The sequence below is a fragment of the Gavialis gangeticus genome, unplaced genomic scaffold (assembly GCF_001723915.1).
Source record: "Gavialis gangeticus isolate Ggan-Ray unplaced genomic scaffold, GavGan_comp1, whole genome shotgun sequence".
In the NCBI taxonomy this organism is placed as follows: domain Eukaryota; kingdom Metazoa; phylum Chordata; order Crocodylia; family Gavialidae; genus Gavialis; species Gavialis gangeticus.
This window is the reverse complement of record NW_017729008.1, coordinates 15,183,701-15,201,148: the sequence shown is the minus strand read 5'-3', so window position 1 is coordinate 15,201,148 and position 17,448 is coordinate 15,183,701. Positions and strand designations below refer to the sequence as shown.

General features: G+C 41.5%; 1 protein-coding gene across 2 annotated transcripts in view; it reads right to left on the bottom strand.

Moving 5' to 3' along the window:
• Nucleotides 1-17,448, bottom strand: part of ATXN7L1 (ataxin 7 like 1) — a 232,420-nt gene that overhangs the window by 178,738 nt on the left and 36,234 nt on the right. The window contains exons 1-2 of one of the 2 annotated variants that reach the window (XM_019509422.1): nt 5,752-5,830; nt 3,964-4,091 (exon numbers count right to left, since the gene is read on the bottom strand). The exons of the other annotated variant lie outside the window; for it this stretch is intronic. The gene's annotated coding sequence lies outside the window, so the exon portion shown is untranslated. Of the gene's footprint in view, nt 1-3,963; nt 4,092-5,751; nt 5,831-17,448 lie in introns of those variants that run through there. 2 annotated transcript variants of the gene reach the window in all.

Sequence of the window (17,448 nt, the reverse complement as noted above, 5' to 3'; positions counted from 1 at the left end):
CTAAAGCCCATACTATTACCATCCACCCACTTCTACAGTCTGTCTAAGTCTAATTGCAGCCTCTCTCCCCCTTCTAGTGTGCCTACCTCTCCCCACATCTTAGTGTCACTGACAAACTTGGACGTGTTTTCCACCCCCTCATCCAAGTCGCTGATGAAGATGTTGAACAGTGTAGGCCCCAGGACTGAGCCCTGGGGGACCCCACTGTTCACATTCCACTAGGTCAAGTATAACCCGTCCACCACCACTCTCTGGGTGCGCCCCACAGCCAATTTTTGACCCATCCAATTGTGTAGGCATCAATGCCACAGTCGCTCAGTTTATTAATGAGAATGGGGTGAGAGACAGTGTCAAAGGCCTTTTTAAAGTCCAGAAAGACTATGTCCATGGTGACACCATCATCCAGGGATTTAGTTACATAAAAGGCCATCAGGTTGGTCTGGCAGGACCTGCCTTTGATGAACCCATGTTGATTTCCCCTGGGCATGATCTCCCCTGCTGGCCCCTCACAGATGTGCTCCTTGATTTTTTCACGGATTTTCCCCAAGACCGATGTGAGGCTTACAGGCCTATAGTTTCCTGGGTCCTCCTTTCTCCCTATCTTATAGATGGGGACCACATTAGCTAGTTTCCAATCTCTGGGCACCTGGCCCATGGACCACAATCGCTCGTACAGCCGGGCCAAGGGCACAACAATGACCACCGCCAGCTCCCTCAACACCCATGGGTGGAGGGCATCAGGGCCCGCAGATTTAGAAACATCCAGCCCTTCCAGAAGATCCCTAACTACTTCTGCGCAGAACCGAGGCCTGGCAGTGCTATCCTCAAGATGGCCTGTGGTGGGAGAGCTGTCCTGTTCCCTGTCCAAGAAAACAGAGGCAAAGAACTTGTAAAAGATTTCGACTTTCTCGTCTGGTGTAGCCACAAGTTTACCATTTCAGTCTAACAGGGCCCTACATTACCCGGTGCCCACTTCTTACTCCCAATGTATTTGAAGGAGGACTTTTTGTTGTCCTTAATCCTGGCCACTAGAATGAGCTCCATCCCTGCCTTGGCCTTCCTGATGGCCCTCCTACACTCATGGGCCAAGGAGCAGTATTCCTCCTTGGTGATAGCCCCTCTCTTCCAGAGGGTGTATGCCTCCCTTTTGGCCCGCAGGCATTCTCGAATGCCTTTGCTGAGCCCTGGGGGTTTCAGAGCACTCTTACGCCTCTTCTTTCTCTCGGGGACTGTCACACTCTGACCCTGGAGGACTGTCCCCTTAAGGTACAACCATCCCTCATGGATTCCCATATCCTCTACCTTTTGGGCCCTCAGTGCCTCCCCCACTAATCTCCTTTGTTCATTGAAGTTGGCCCTTCTGAAGTCAGGGGCTTTAGTCTTGGTATAAGCCCTCAACACCCTGCGCTGGATGGTGAATTCCAGCAGGCAATGAACACCATCACCCAGGTGGTCAAGGACCTGCAGTCCCCTCATCAGGTCATCCTGAGTGGCCAAGACCAGATCCAGCAAGGCCCTAGTGGGGCTGTGCACCTCCTGGATAAGGTGGAGGTCCTGTATTTCAGCTAGGAACCTACGCGAACGGTCAGACCTGGCCTATTGCTCCTCCCAGCAGATATCTGGGTAATTTAGGTCCCCCCATGACAACGACATCCCTAGACCCAACTGCCTCCATAAGCTGTACTGAGAAATCCTGGTCCAACTCAACCCCTTGGCAGGGTGGTCTATAGTAGACACCCACCGTAAGATCCCTCTCCCCTTGCCCCCCTTGAAGTTTGACCCATAGTGCCTCTGCCTGACCTTCCTCTGCCCCAACCTGACTACTTTATGCATGTCAATTGGCAAGGAGACATCCTGAAGAGCTTGGTACAGCTGAGGTAAAAGAGCGAAGTGCTGGGGACATCCCAAGTATAGAGCTAATTTTCTCCTGGCATTGAGTACAACTTTGGGCAACAAAATAAAAAGATCAGTAAGGCATGATTCAGATGGAATTCCAGAATGAGTTTAGAAATAAATTTAGAGAGTGGTTTTATCACCACCATAACTCTGGCTCTGTTGATGGCAGTCCAACCATAAAATCATGGAGTTTGTCATCTCTTTATACTGATGTAATGGTCAGGAGAAACAATGTCTTGATGGTAAGGTCCTGTACCGAGCACTTCAACAGTGTATTCAAGGAAGGTGCCATAAGTCTGAGGACAATGTGAAAGTACCATGTCAAAGTTGAGTCCCTGATGACAAGGAAAACATGAAGAATGCCCTTGAGGAATTTTGATCCTGGAGGGTATATGACCATTAAATAAGATCGCACCGGAGTAGAACACATCAACAAAGAGTCCTTCTAAAAGATAAAAAACATTAAACCCTTTCAGAAGTGTCACATAACCCAAAGTCTCAGATACTGCTGGGGAGGGAACCAGAAAAAAAAATGCTGCTGCTCTAGCTGCCCATTTTGCTAGCAGCACAATTTTCTCCTGGCAGTTGGAAGTCAACACAGGCTCCATGCATCACAGATGCCCCAGGTGCCTGACTGTGTTGTTATACCTCTGCTCATTTAGCTCTTAGTTCACCATAAACGTCACTTTTTTTCCTTTGACAAGCTGAAGAGGTAAGAAGCAACACAAACCACTGTCAATCAGTGTTTTGTATTATGCCACAACTGCCCTAGGGTTCAGCTTAATAAATAAGCATTTCCTAATGACAAGTGTTCTATTACTGAATCCCAAACCATCAAGAATTTTCTACAAGTGACTTCTTGAAATGTAAAGCTTTAAGTACATGCACTATAAGCAGGACAAAGTTACAGTCTATTTTTTCTCTTGTGAATACAGTATCAGAAACACAGTACATGACCATCACCTACTGTATAGACAGTCTGTGGGTGGTAAGCTTTTCCTTTTATCATATTTTCTGTTTCCTGTATTTGAACTACAGTTTTAGATTAGGTAGCCTAAAAAGGAAGATTAAACACATCTGAAAAGCTGCTCCACTTAAAGTGTATTGATGTTTTCTAGTTCTCCCCTGTTTTCCATTAGGCAATGTCTCAGAAATCTCTTGTAGGGGATAATACAGTGTAATCTACCTTTCAGGTAAGCATACAGTCAGAAACACTTTGCACACAATTCAATGGCGAGTATAAGCAATCTTTTGTTTTGGTAAATTCACGATTTAAGAGTTGAGACCGTAACATCTACTGTTGTGTACCAATATAAATATTGTAAGGGTGGCAGGTTTCTTAGTCCCATTTCCCCATCAACACAAATCAATAAAAATGTTATTTTTATGTTGTCTGAGAGTCAAACAGTTTTCAGAAGAGAAGCTGAATGCATAAAATATGTCACTAATTCTTATTTTGTGTGCAGGTTCTCATGCAAGTATGTTTGTGACAACCTTTACATTTTCACCCGGTGTTTTTCTTCTAAATCATAATACAAGATATGGGCAGTTTTTGTAAGCTAATTTGGCAAGTCACAATGTCAGTCTCTAAATCTTACGGTTAAGGCACTGGACTAGCATTAAAAGATGCTGGGGTTCAATTCCTGGCTCTGCCACAGAGTATTTCTGTGTCCCTGTGTAAGTCTTTCTAGACCCCAGTACCTAATCTGTAAAGCGGGGATAATACTTCTTTTGCCTGCCTTGTCTATTTAGGTAGTGCTTTTCATTGTTCCTTATCCTGCATCTGTACAAAACCCCCCACAATGGAGCCCTAATCTCAATTACTACTTTTAAAAGAGAATGTTCCTGGGACAACAGCTAATGCTTGAAATCTCACAACTTTTCTAACAAAGAACATCACAGATAAAAAGACTCATCCTAAAATAAGATATACCCTAATTTTATATACATCAGTTTCACAAAAACCTAATCATATGTATGCTCTCCGGTATAGGAAGAGTCTCTAGGAGAAGTAAACCCACGAGCTTTCCCATTTCATTAAGTGTTATTATGGATTCCTTTACTTACTGCTGTCAGAACATCCAATACTGCTGAAGAAAGTATTTTCCTTATATTCCAACACTCGGTCATCAGATAATTCATAGAAAATTCAATCTAGTTTCTCCTCTTCTTTTAACGTTAGATATGGACTAAATCTGAAAGAAGAGAAAATGATTCCGCCACTGCTGCCTAAGCAGGAAAATCTCTTTTCTCCCCCAAGTCAATACAGGACAACAGCATCTTGAGTCTTTCTCAAATTTCCTCTTGCATTCTAGCTTCAGACAGTAGAGAAAATAGGGAGGAGGGAAAAACAGAGCGGGTGCTTTATCCACTAGTGTTAAAACATACCAAAACACTCTGACAAAAAAAACAGAGGGTTGTTAGTCCAAAGGGAATTGGGCACTTAAAGATTCTGTTGGAATAAAAAGGACCATGTTTTACTTCAAAAGACTGATAATAAATACTGTGGAATAAAAGATGTTCATCTCTACTTTTACCATGATATCTGAGCAACAAATTTGCTCTTTTATATAAAAACGTAATTCCCACCTCCTGGAGCATAAAAATATACATTTTTACATTTAAGTTATTTCTCTTATAGAGACAGTAAGTCTTATATAAATGTGGTTAATAACACTTACAAAAGGCAGCGTGAGATTACAAGTTTGTTTGGTAATAGGATACAGCTCCTTTCACCTCTAGGCTGCCACTGACTAATGACTGTTTCGGTGTGATAGATATTTGGTGACTAGCATGAAATAAATTTAAGTGAGACGTCTCCAATATAAAAGGTACTACTACAACTGGCTCCGTGAAATGATTGTTGGCCATGCGACAATTATTCAGCCATGGAAAGACTAGGAAACTAAATTACCTACTTGCCTAGAGAGGCAGGCTTTCCAGGTCTAGTTGACGTACACTAAAAAGACTATGTGGTAATTTTCTTTGCTGTGCAGAATCTATTCTACAGACAGTTTTCCCTAGGACTACTTGCCTTTAAAAATCATAAAGTTAAAAAACAAGTATAACTTTGAGCATAAGATGACTTGGCACCTCAAAGTAACCAGAAGCTCTTTCTGGAACTATACTAGCTCTGTCTCTTGCAGTCCATAGGTATTACATAAACTGGGAAAGCTGTGAGATTAAACAAAACAAAAAGTAGACTAGTGGATATCCACCACTGTGCCACTTGGGAATTCAATTTAAAATTTTAAAAAAACTTATCTTATCTTGAAACCTTGTCCTTCCCTATCCCTATGACTTTCCATAGCCAAAGGTGGCGTTCTCATTGTTTTGCTTCTTTTTAATTGCTCCTTTTTTGTTTAAAGCCACAGACAAACAGCATCTTCAGGTCTTGTTTCAAACATTGCTATCCTCTCAGATGTGATCACAATTAAGCCTTGCAGCATGTCTGCTCATTTCTTACGTAAAAATATGTATATTATTGTTTACTGAAGTGGGAGAGAATGTGGTAGGAGAGCAGCTAAGACTTTTCATTATGGATCTATATCTTCACAAGACTTGCATCAAAGACCACACCTATGCAAACCATTATTAATGGTGTCTGGTTATTCAGGTTGAGTCTCAAAGGCAGCCAGGCCCCTCTCTGCCATTGGCTACATGCCCTGACCAACCTAGCCAAATGGATCACCTGGACTTGGCCAGGCCTTTGACTTTTGAATTGAAGTAAAACTCCTCCTTCCATGCAGGTTCTTTCATTTAACCCTTCCTTTCACCCACAACTCTATGCCGTTTTTCAGACTGCCCCCCCACAAAGCCTGGGTTAAACTTCCTGGTCCAAAATATTTTAGTTACCTCTGATCTTTCCAGTCTCTCCTAAAAATACCACTTCAGCCAGCCTTCCAACAATAGCACTCCTCTCACTCTTGCCTGCAATGAAATAGTATTTTACAACTAACTTTAAAAAAAAAAATCTTGCAACTACAAGCAAAATAGACAGATGCAACACCACATATGCTTTATCTCCATTTCCTTCTTACGCTCTCATTGTACAGCATCAGCAAAGGCCCTGCTCTTATACAAGGACAAATTTCTGTATGTATAAAGGAGCCTGTATTTATTCAGTATCTTACAAGATTGGGACTTAGAGTGAAAACTTGTTTTGAATAGGTACCTTTTCTTCGTGTATTTGGTCAGAAAATGCTATGTACACTGATGGCACTGAAGAACCATTTTTACAAAGTGACGATTGCACCTTGTCATTTAGACAGAATTTCATGTACCAAATAAAAAGTAAATCACTGGGGTGATTTTCATTTGTTATTCCACATAAAGTGTACACAAATAAGGCCTGCATGCTTTGATTTTATCCTTCTCCATACTCTCTATATGTGGCAGGATCAGAACTAAAAAACGACGAGTAAAGGACTTACAGATGTATTTAAATTTAACTATATGCTCATCTCTCTGTAGTTTTAAGACCTTCAGTTGCAAATTTTTCATGACAAGGACCATATTTGTCTACCCATGCAAAGCACTGAGAAAACCGCTGGTCTCAAACAGGTCTCTAGTCAGTGGGTACCACTGTAATACAAATTAATATTAGAAACTGTAGAGTTCACAGATATAGCACCTTAGCTCTGGCGCACAACATTATATTAGGAGCAACACACCAAAACACAGGAAGCTGGCAGTTTGTAATTAAGGTTAGGTTCTTCCCTCTCGTGAATATTTTTTCTAAGGTTCCCGAGTTTGGAAATGGCATAGTGTTTCTTTGTACGCTTCCTTCTCGGTTACAGATAAAACAACATATTTTCAAGCTCTAAACTGTACTTTTACTTCACTGTAAGGAACTACACAAATAGAAGTAATAATGCTTAGTCTGTTAAAGCAAAGCTAGCTGTGGAAATAGTAAAGACGACATTTTTCCTATGCAGGTTCTAAAACCCAAAATTACAGACACAGCTATTAAAATTCAGATGACATTACTACAAGATTAAGGAATGTCAAATATAGAACTGACTGCCTGATGTTATCCTAGTGTGAAGTACAAGTTATGTGCTGAAGACCACTAAAAAAAAGATTCTTCCAAAAAGGTTTAGGCCAATATAAAATGCACATTCTGGCATCACTGTAAATCCAAAAAAAGCACCTTTTATCTTTGCTGAACTTTAACACCTATTAACCAACAGGTACACAAACATCATGTCAAGACTATTCACCACCAAATAAAAAAAGTGTTGTTTTATTTTGGTTTGGTTTGTTTTAAAAGCAATTTGTAGATAAATTATCCCTTGGACAGCAAAGTTCAAAGAGCAAATACTCCAGCTAGGGAATCTAAAGAATAAGCATACCCCCTTTCACGTTCTAGCTGTACAATAGGTTTTATGCTGTCTCAAGCTATCTCCACTCAGAGCACTTTACAGGTATAGAAATACCAGTATATTATGCTGGCAAAGCACTGCTAGCATGGATGCAACTAAACAGGCATAGCTGTTCTTTGCCCTGCAAAAAAATTAAACCATACAGGTAAAATCAGGTTTTTGGAGTCTAACTGCAACTACAGGAGAAACTTCTGCCAACACATTCAGACTCATAACTCACTGACAAAAATGTGCCAGCAAGCCTGTAGAATAGACATGATATTACTCAAGAGCCTACATGCCAAACTCAGCAGAGCTTCCTAATGTATGACCGGTCTGTAACTGGCACTTAAGTTCTGCAACAGGCATTCACACACACTATGTTCTTCTTTTCTCTCTGACTTGGCCTATCAACTGAGCTGCAGGAACCATAGAAAGACAAATATTTGGCTCACACTAGAACTCTGGAACCAGAGAGGATGCTCCCTGCAAGAACTTCATCCTGGCATGCACTGCTAAGATTCATTTTTGAGCAGGAGAAAACAAGTAATAGGGAAGGTCTTGAGTCACTTATGAAGCTTATTATTGGCTAAGAAAGAAAAAAAATATCATAAAGGTGCTTCTCCCCAGCCTTGAAGTGTTGGTGCATGTTTACTCTGAAAACTAAGCATATAAAGAGTAATTCCGAGCAAGGTTCCCCCATCTAGTACCAGTAATTCTGAAGCAACAAAAGGAAAAAGAGGAAATAAACTTGAAATTAACATATGCCCTACTTGTTTAAGTCAGGATAAGATGTTCTGTACTAGTCATGCTACAGGATATGCAATTATAAACACACAAATCACCAATTTAGCATTGTTACTCCTACAGCACCTATTAAAAACTTATCTGAATATAACAGACGTGCTTTAAAGTAAGGAAGAAGAACCTTTATTGTTCAATTACTTCATATTTCTAGGGTGTCGTAATTTGATACACATCAAATGATTTTCTGATACCTGCTTATGCAAACTTCGCCCTTTTATTTAATGCACAGAAATCCCACAACAGAGTTATTTTCACCTGTTCAAGTCAGTACTATGGAGATTTGGGAAAACTTAACCTTCTGGGCATTTTTGGATAAATTTCTTAAAATCAAAACACATCATTTATCTTCCCATAAATGCTTGACAGCCGCAAGCAAGTTTATAAGCAATAGTTTTGCACAATGCCACTTGGCTTTCCATAAAGTAATGACACAAGTAACATACCTGCAGTACTTCAGGATGAATGAGATGCACCATAGCAGAGCATTAGCTCCACTACAGTTAAGGATGAAATGCTCTTTCTGTTTAAAGGGCAACTCTAAGTAGCCACCATGGTCACTTATGTTGCCTTGAACCTTGGTGTACCTCAAGGACATTCAGATTAACACAAGTGATCCAAACATGGGCTCATTTGACCAAGAAATTTCTGAGACAGAGCTACCTGATAATTCATTTTTTCCTATAGCTCACATTCTGTTCTCTTTTTTCCCCAGCCACTAGGGGATCAAATATGTCTCTGATCGATTCCCCGTGGAACTCAACTGCTGAAACGCATGGCTCTTCTCTCATGTGCATAACAACTGTGTAAGCAAGTGTACTGAAAAGCTATCAAGATTTTGCAACATGGATCATGTCAGAGATTTCACCCACTAGCCATGTCCGCATATTCCAAACACTTCCAGGCACAACTATTAACTACATTCCACCATAAAAGTGAGGAAAGTTGTGTATCAAGTAGCAACCACTCACAAAAGAGTTCTGAAGGAACTCAAAGATTAAAGTTCATAACTGCTGGCAATAGTATAGAATCTCTTGTTAGAAACAGCCTCCATGCCAGAGGACTGGTGGGTTGCCAACATAACACCCATCTTCAAAAAGGGCTCCAGAAGTGATCCTGGAAACTACAGACCAGTGAGTCTCACTTCCATCCCTGCCAAGTTGGTAGAATCCACAATAAAGAATAAAAACATCAGTCACATTGACAAATATGATTTGTTGGGGAAGAGTCAGTATGTTTCTTTCTAAAGGGAAATCCTGCCTCACAGATCTGCTGGAGTTCTCTGAGATAGCTTGCATTTTAACAATCACATGGACAAAGGGGATCCAGTTGACAATGTATTTGGACTTTCAAAAAGTATTCAACAAGGTCTCTCATCAAAAGCTTTTAAAAACAGCTACTGTCATGGGACTGGAGAGAAGGTTTTTTTGTGGATTGAGAGCTGGTTAAAAGATAGGAAGCAAAGGGTAGGGCTAAATGGCCATCTTTCAGGAAAGCAGGAGGTCAAAATCAGGGTCTTGCAGAGATCTGTGCAATTTTGTTTAATGTTTTCATCAGTGACCTGGAAACGGGGCTGCACAATGAGTTCTCCAAGTTTGCAGATCATACTAAATTACAGGCAGCCCTCGGTTCCTGAAAACTGCATCTTAAATTGAAACATTGCAACTTGGAACCAATTTTTTCATAAGAAAATGTTATAAAAATGGGGGATTGCTTCCTGAACCAAGATCCAATACTCTGTTTTCACCAAAAATAACCCCAGAATTTTGTACTCGATCAATTATAGATGAGTAATATAGTTCCATTCATGTATTCATTTGCAAGGACTTCTTTGAGGTGACTTTGCTGGACTTTTTAAAGGGCTCTTGGTTAGACTTTTTGAAGGGCTCTTGGCTGGAGTCTTCTCAGGAGTCTTGGCTGCTTTCTTAAAGAAAGTATCCAAGGAAGTTTGGATAGATGTTCTATAGGAAGATGAATGATGCAGCAAACTTGTTCGCTGGCATGGCGTTGCACCAGATCAAGCGTTGTAAAGTCAAAGCTGATGTCATAAAGTTGAAACAGGGTGTCAATTTATAAATGTTGTAAGTGCGAAACGTTGTAACTCAAAATGCTGTAAGTCGAGGACTGCCTGTATTTAAGATAATCATGTCCCAAGCTGATGGACAGAAGTTGCAGGAAGGTCTCACTGAACTAAGCAGGTGGGCAAAAAAAAAAAAGGCAGATCAACTTCAGTGTCAACAAATGCAAGGTAATGAACATGGAGAAACGTAACCTCAAGTATAAGTACACACTGCTGGGTTCTGAACTAGCTGTTATGACTCAGGAAAGAGACCTTGGAGCCCTTCTAGACAGTTTTCTGAAAGTGTCAGCTCAGTATGCGGCAGGAACTAAAAAAGCCAATCAAATGCTGGGCATTATTAAGAAGGGAACTGAAAACAAGATGGAGGGCATCATCATGCCATTATACAAATCCATGGTGCACCCACTTCTTGAATACTGTGTGCAGTTCTGGTCCCCGCATGTCAAAAGTATGTAGTAGAATTACAGACGGTACACAGAAGGGCAACCAAAATGATCAGGGACATGGAGCAATTGCCTCACCAGGAAAAGCTAAAAAGCCTACGGCTCTTCATTTTGGAAAGGAGAAAGTTGACAGGGAATATGAGCTGTGTGGACCAGTGAACAGGGAACCGTTGTTCACCAAGTCCCAAAATATTAAAACTAAAGAGCACCCACTGAACTTAGTAGATGACAAGTTTAAAACTAACAGGAGAAAATCCCTTTTTATGCAATGTGTAGTTAACTTGTGAAATTAATTGTCTCAAGAAGTGGTAACAGCATAGCCAGGTTCAAAAAAAGGACTAGATCAAGTAATGGATGACATATTAACAGCTGTTGAACAGAATGACTGGAGATGTTTCCTCTGACATCTCTAAACCTGTAGCAGTGGATGCCAGGGAAGGTACTGAATAGATCACTCTAGTTATCTCTGTTTCAGCGCTCTCCATCTATAGCATCTACTCCTACCAGTGTCAAAGACAGGATACTGGGCTAGATGGACCCACTGTCTGATCCACTATGGTGCTTCTTATATTCTTAACCACGCTGCCTCAAAGAGGGAACAGTGACCTGGAAGACAGAAAACTTGGGCACTACTGTCTGTCACAAGCATACTGGGTGCTCTCTTGGCCATGTTACCTCACTTCTCTATCTCAGCTTTCCTAAATATACAAGAGGAAAACTGATACTTATTTTGAGTTATCTGGTCATTGATTTATAAAACTGTTCCAGATGTAAGGGTATTTTTGTGATACTTTATTGGACCAATTGTATAATTGGAACACAAGTCTAGCACACTTTTCAGGCTGGGGTGGATAAAAATCAAATAATTAAAAAAATCAAATTAAAAACATTTTAAAAATGTAAATTAGATTTTTAAAATTGTTTTAATTTAAATAATATTTAAGTTTAAATATTAAACCTGCTTAAAATTAAATTTGAATTTAATGCAGTATAGGCTAATGTATAAATTTAATATAATCTATTAAAATAATTTAAATAAAATAATAAGTTGAGTCAATGAGCCTCTATTAAAAACTCTTTGGTGATGCTCTCATTGAGCCATTCTTGGTGTCAATGAGTGGGGTACAAGCCAACAGATTCAGCACAGGCCACATGGATGGCAGTTTAAAACCCTCCCTGAATTCCCTCAATGTTGCCTTCAGTTGTGGGAAGGGTAGAGAGCTTTTCACGAAGACAGGGTTGGAGATCCTTGCAGACCTTCAGCCCTTGAAGAGATGCGATGCTGAGAATCCTTCACATTCCTTTTGGCTGTTTTCAGTGTTTTGGAACAAGCTGGATATTCATAATTGATCTGAAAAGACTATCATCTGTCTAGTATTCATTCACTGGTTCCTTGCATGGCTCATGTGATATGCTAAGCCCTCCTTGACCAGAAAGGAAGCAAGTATTCTTTTTGGCAAGACAACACCTCATCTCTGCAGAAGACGACATATCAGCTCCTCAAAGGAGGATCTGGGACATCAAACATCAGTTGTGGCAAGACGAAGCCAAGAAGATTCAGCTATATGCTGACAATCATGACATGCACAATTTTTTCCCAGCACCAAAAGCCATCTACAGTTCAACTTCCTGTGACTGCAGGATGGCTCTTTAAATAAGTCTTGTCCTTCAAGACAACCAATTTATCTAGGCTAAATGGAAAGAGAACTCTGAGGCAGTCCTGAGCTGTGAGTCAACTGTGATGGATGTCACCACCATCAAGTCAGTCCCCCAGCACCCCAAGAGGGGATCCCTTGCCAACACTCACATCCTAAAAAAAGTTTAGTGTGTCATCAAGGAAACTAAGAACAACAACAAGGATACTGGACTGCATGGCATACCTGCTGAAATCTTCAAGGATGGTGGTGAGGAACCGGGACTGAGAAGAATTTATTCTTCAAATTTGGGACAATGAGGAGGTCCCTGGGGATGTGAGAAATATTATCATTGTGACTACCTTCAAAAAAAGAGATAAGTGGGGGAAACTATCAAGGTATTACCCTCCTTTCCACATTGGATAAAAATTCTTGACTGCGTCTTTCTGAATTGTCTTATACCTCGTCCTGAGGAAGTTCTGCCAGAATCTGAGTGTGGTTTCAGGCTATCCAATGGGGCAACTGACATGATCTTAGTTGTTCCCCGGATCCAAAAGTGTCAGGAACAACATATTAACCAGTATATGGACTTCACTGATCTTATTAAGGCCTTTGACTCTTGTCAGGCACAAAGCCTTATGGTAAGTACTCGACAGATTTGGATACCCTGAAAAAATACATCAAGAGCCTGAGGCTTCTACACGTACACAGGACTGCAACCTTTCTTTGTTGTGGATCCATTTATCATCCAAACTGGGGTCAAGCAAGGATTTCAAAGACATCAGGGCTGGAAGGGACCTCAGAAGATCTTTCAGTCAGGACCCCTACCCCAGGGGCAGGAAGCCAGCAGGGGTCATAGGATCCCAGCAGATAAACATCTAAATGTCTCTTGGAGGCGTTCAAAGTAGGTGCTTGAACCACCTCCAGTGGCAGTCTATTCCAGACCTTGGGGGCTCGGACAATAAAGAAGTTCTTCCTTCTTCCTGAAATGGTCAGAGGAGTTTGTGACCATTTCACCTTGTCATCCCTTGGGGTGCTCTGGTGAACAGACATTCCCCCAGATCCTGGTGAGCACCCCTGATAAACTTATAGGCAGCTACCAGATCACCCCTGAGCCTGTGCTTTTCCAGGCTGAAGAGTCCCATAGCTCTCATCATCTCATCATAAGGTTTGTTTTTCTGACCTCTGATCATGTGCGTGGCTCTTCTCTGGACTCTCTCAAGCTTCTCCACATCCTTTTTGAATTGTGGGGCCCAAAACTGGATGCAGTACTCCAGCTGCGGCCTCACCAAGGCCGAGTACAACAGGGGAATTACGTTCTGAGATCTGCTTGAGAAGCATCTATGGATCCAAGCCAGCGTTTTGCTCGCTTTACTAGCTACAGCATCACATTGTTGGCTCATGTTCATCTTGTGGTCAATCATGACCCCCAAGTCCCTTTCATCTGTAGTGCTAGCCAGTGTAGACTGCCAAGCCTATAAGCATGGTGCAGGGTTTTTCCTCCCTCACATTTTTGGGTGTTAAACACCATCAAGGTCTCATCCGCTCATTTCCTGAGCCTGTCAAGGTCAGCCTGGATCGTCCTCCTGTCCTCAGGTGTGCATGTATTACCCCAAAGTTTGGTGTCGTCAGCGAACTTGGCCAGTCCGCTTCTGATACTGTCCACATCATTAATGAAGATGTTGAATAGCATAGGCTCAAGGACAGAGCCTTGAGGGACCCCACTGGTCACAGGGCACCACGACGATTGACTTCAAACAACCACCGCCCTCTGGGTCTGACCACAGAGGCAATTCCCCATCCAGCAGATCGTGGCAAAGCCAAGAATGCAGTTGGCCAGTTTTGCTAAGAGGTGATCACGGGATACCAGATTGAAGGCTTTTTTGAAGTCAAGATATACGACATCAATCTCTTCTTCCTTGTCCAGGTGATAAGTCACCTGGTCGTAAAAGGAAATAAGATTGGTCAAGCAAGACCTAGCTGCAACAAACCCGTGCTGGCTCTCTCTCAGGATGTTACCATCAGGCAGTTTCCCAAGAATGGTCTCTTTGATAATTTTTTCCAAGATCTTCCCCAGGATAGAGGTCAGGCTGATGGGCCTGTAGTTTGCCGGATCCACTTTCCTCCCTTTCTTGAAGATAGGCACCACAGTGGCCTTCTTCCAATCTTCAGGCACTTCACCAGAGCACCAGGAGCTCTTGAAGATCCGTGCCAGGGACTGAGCTATGAAGTTTGCCAGCTCCTTGAGTACCCTGAGGTGTAAACTGTCAGGGCCAGCTGACTTGAAGGTCTCCAGCCTTGCAAGGTGTTCCCCTTCACAAGGTCAGCATTGATGGAAAGTAAGGAATCTCCCTCACCCAGGCGTTTCCATCCTGTAATGGGCAGGGACTGGTGAAAAACTGACGCAAAGTACTCATTTAGCAAGTTGGCTTTTTCTTGGCATTGGTTGTCAGTTGTCACATCTGGTTTAGCAGGGGTCCAATGTTGACCTTGCTTTTCCTCTGGCTCCCAACATACCTAAAAAAGGACTTGTTATTGTCCTTGATACTTGTAGCTAGTTGGAGTTCTGTCGCATCCTTGGCTTTCCTGGTTCGCTCCCTGCAGGTCCGGACCAGTGCAGAACATTCCTTGGAGGTCGACCCAGTCCTCCATCCTTTGTAGGTCTTTCTTTTTAGATGCAGGAGGTCTGCTAGATGTGACATAACTCCAATTCTGTTCTCCCTTTTTTTGACTGTCATCCTGATTCTCTCTGGAATTGACACTGAATACCAAAAGAATTGGAGGGCTTTTCAACCTGGAACATTTTCACTTAAAGACTAAAAATATTCAAAATGACCATTCTTAACCTTCAATACAGTGATGACTGCACCATCTTTGCATGCACTGAGGAAAACCTCCAGCCTACACTGGGTCTTTTTGCAGAAGTCTACTATTGGGCCTCTCTTTCAACATCAAGAAGGCTAAGGTGCTCTATCAGCCTGCTCCAAGCCATGAATGTGACCACTGAAAGGCCCTGGAGTTAGTCAAGCACTTTCCTTACCCGGGTAACCATCTCTCTCAGAAACTGAACACTGAGGAAGAGATCCAGCACAGGATCCAGTGCACATGGAGCTCCATTGGGAAATTGCTCTGGTGTATTTTTAATGATTGTGATCTTTGGAAAGACACCAAGATCCAGGTCTATAATGCCATCACTACTCTTCTCTAGAGATATGAAACATGGGTGACTTATCATCATCTTCGTCTCAAAAGCCTGGAGAGATATCAGCAATGATACCTGCAGAAAATCCTGCTTCAGATAGGAAGATCACCTCATAAAACACAAGTTTCCTTGATGAAGCCAATATCACCAGCATTAAGTCAGTGATCCTCAAGCACCAACTTTGCTTGACTGGACAGCGTGTGCAGATGTTTGACTTTTAACTCACAAAACAAGTGCTCTACACTCAGCTTAGTTGCTGCCTAAGAGCCTGTGGTGGCTAGAGGAAAAGCTACAAGGACACATGGAAGACACACCTCAAGAAAACAGATGCTGACTCAAAAGCTGGGCAGAACTTATTGCTAATGAACTACAGTGGTACTGCAACCTCAACCAAGCAGCAGCCTGCTTCAAGGTAAAGCGTCTTGCCCTCAAAGCAGAAGACAGACATCAGAGGCAGAAAAAGGAGAGAAATCCTGGCCTATGACCTACTCTCCCCAGCGGAAAGACTAGCAACTTCTGCAGACAAATTTGTCTCTCAGTGATTAGACCCTTAAGTCACCTCAAGACCCATCAGTGAGCGAGCTATGGTATCGTCAATGAATCGAGGTGTTGCCTCCACCAATGATGACCATTAAAAACTCGGACTTAAAGGCTGATTTTCTTCTACACAGGAAAGTGGGGGAAAATACCTATTTTTGAGGTCAACCTTAAAAATACAGCACAATATTTCGTGTATTAAAGGCTTGACCCTGCAAGGGATGCAGGATCTATACTACTGGATGCAAAGGACCAAAGTCATCACAGCTGTTGGAACCTGGTCTCTGACTCCAGCAGACACCGTTTTGTGTACTCCTTGATCAAGATTATCCACTAAACCCACCTGGATAATATCAAGCTCAAGACAGTGTAGGAAAAGGAGCAACATTCTATGGAACAGAGTACTTCCATTTCAACACATGGAAGCAGAAGGAAAAAACTGTCATGGCTTCAAGTCACAACAAAGATCTGGGAAATATTTTCAAGAAATTCCTGTGCCACTGGGAAAGAGAACATGTGCTAAATGTAAACTGCAAGAAAATGCAGGGGCTGGTAGCCCAAATGAACCATTATGAAATATGCTTCTAAGTTGGCAGTGAGCTTACAGATGGTGATGGGGACACGTCTGAACCATCTGGATCAACTGGTTAGTAAACTTACCATTTTTGAACCATTCTTATGGGCTAACTACCATACATTACAATGCTAATAAATAATAAATGTATGACAATAACTTTAGTTACTTTGAGGGGATTACTTATGAATTTCAAAATATTCCTGTTCAAAATTTAAAGAATATACTAGTTTGTCGGAGCATTTGTCAATTACACATTTTTGGGAGTTGAAAAAACAAGAAAGTTTGTTTTCCTCTTCCACTCTATGAATACAGAAGGAGAGCAGGATGAGATTTATAAGTTCTAAACAACTGAAAGAAATGGAGCAAAATTTTTCAAAAAGTCTAGGTAAAAATGACTCCCCATTTTAAAGAGAATTATGCAAACTTAAGTTCACATGATTTTCAGCTAGGCATTTTAGAAAATTTTCCCCAAGGTGACTGAAATAATTGGTTTAATTCACTAACCACAGGTAATACTTCTAATACTATAACAGTTAATACTAGTTTTAAATAAATTAGTTAGTTGTAAATGTGTACCGTGTTTGGCTTTAAAAAAGTTTCTGTATCCAAAATGCGAAAGTTTTGTTCAATAAATTTGAAGTGCTGGTATTGTGTACTTAATTAAATTCAAACTGTCGTCTCAATGCAGCTTGATAAAAATATGTGCAAGAAAGCTAATCATCTAGTGAATAAGAAATATGTATTTCACCAACATGCAGCATACTAACATTTCTAACAATTAAAATATGTTAAGTTACATATTTTTAATATATACTGTATTTACTTGAATCTAAGATAAGGTTCCCCTCCCCTGACCTCTGCATTGGGGGAAAGCCCCTCATCTTAGATTTGTGTTGGGGGGGGGGGGGGGGC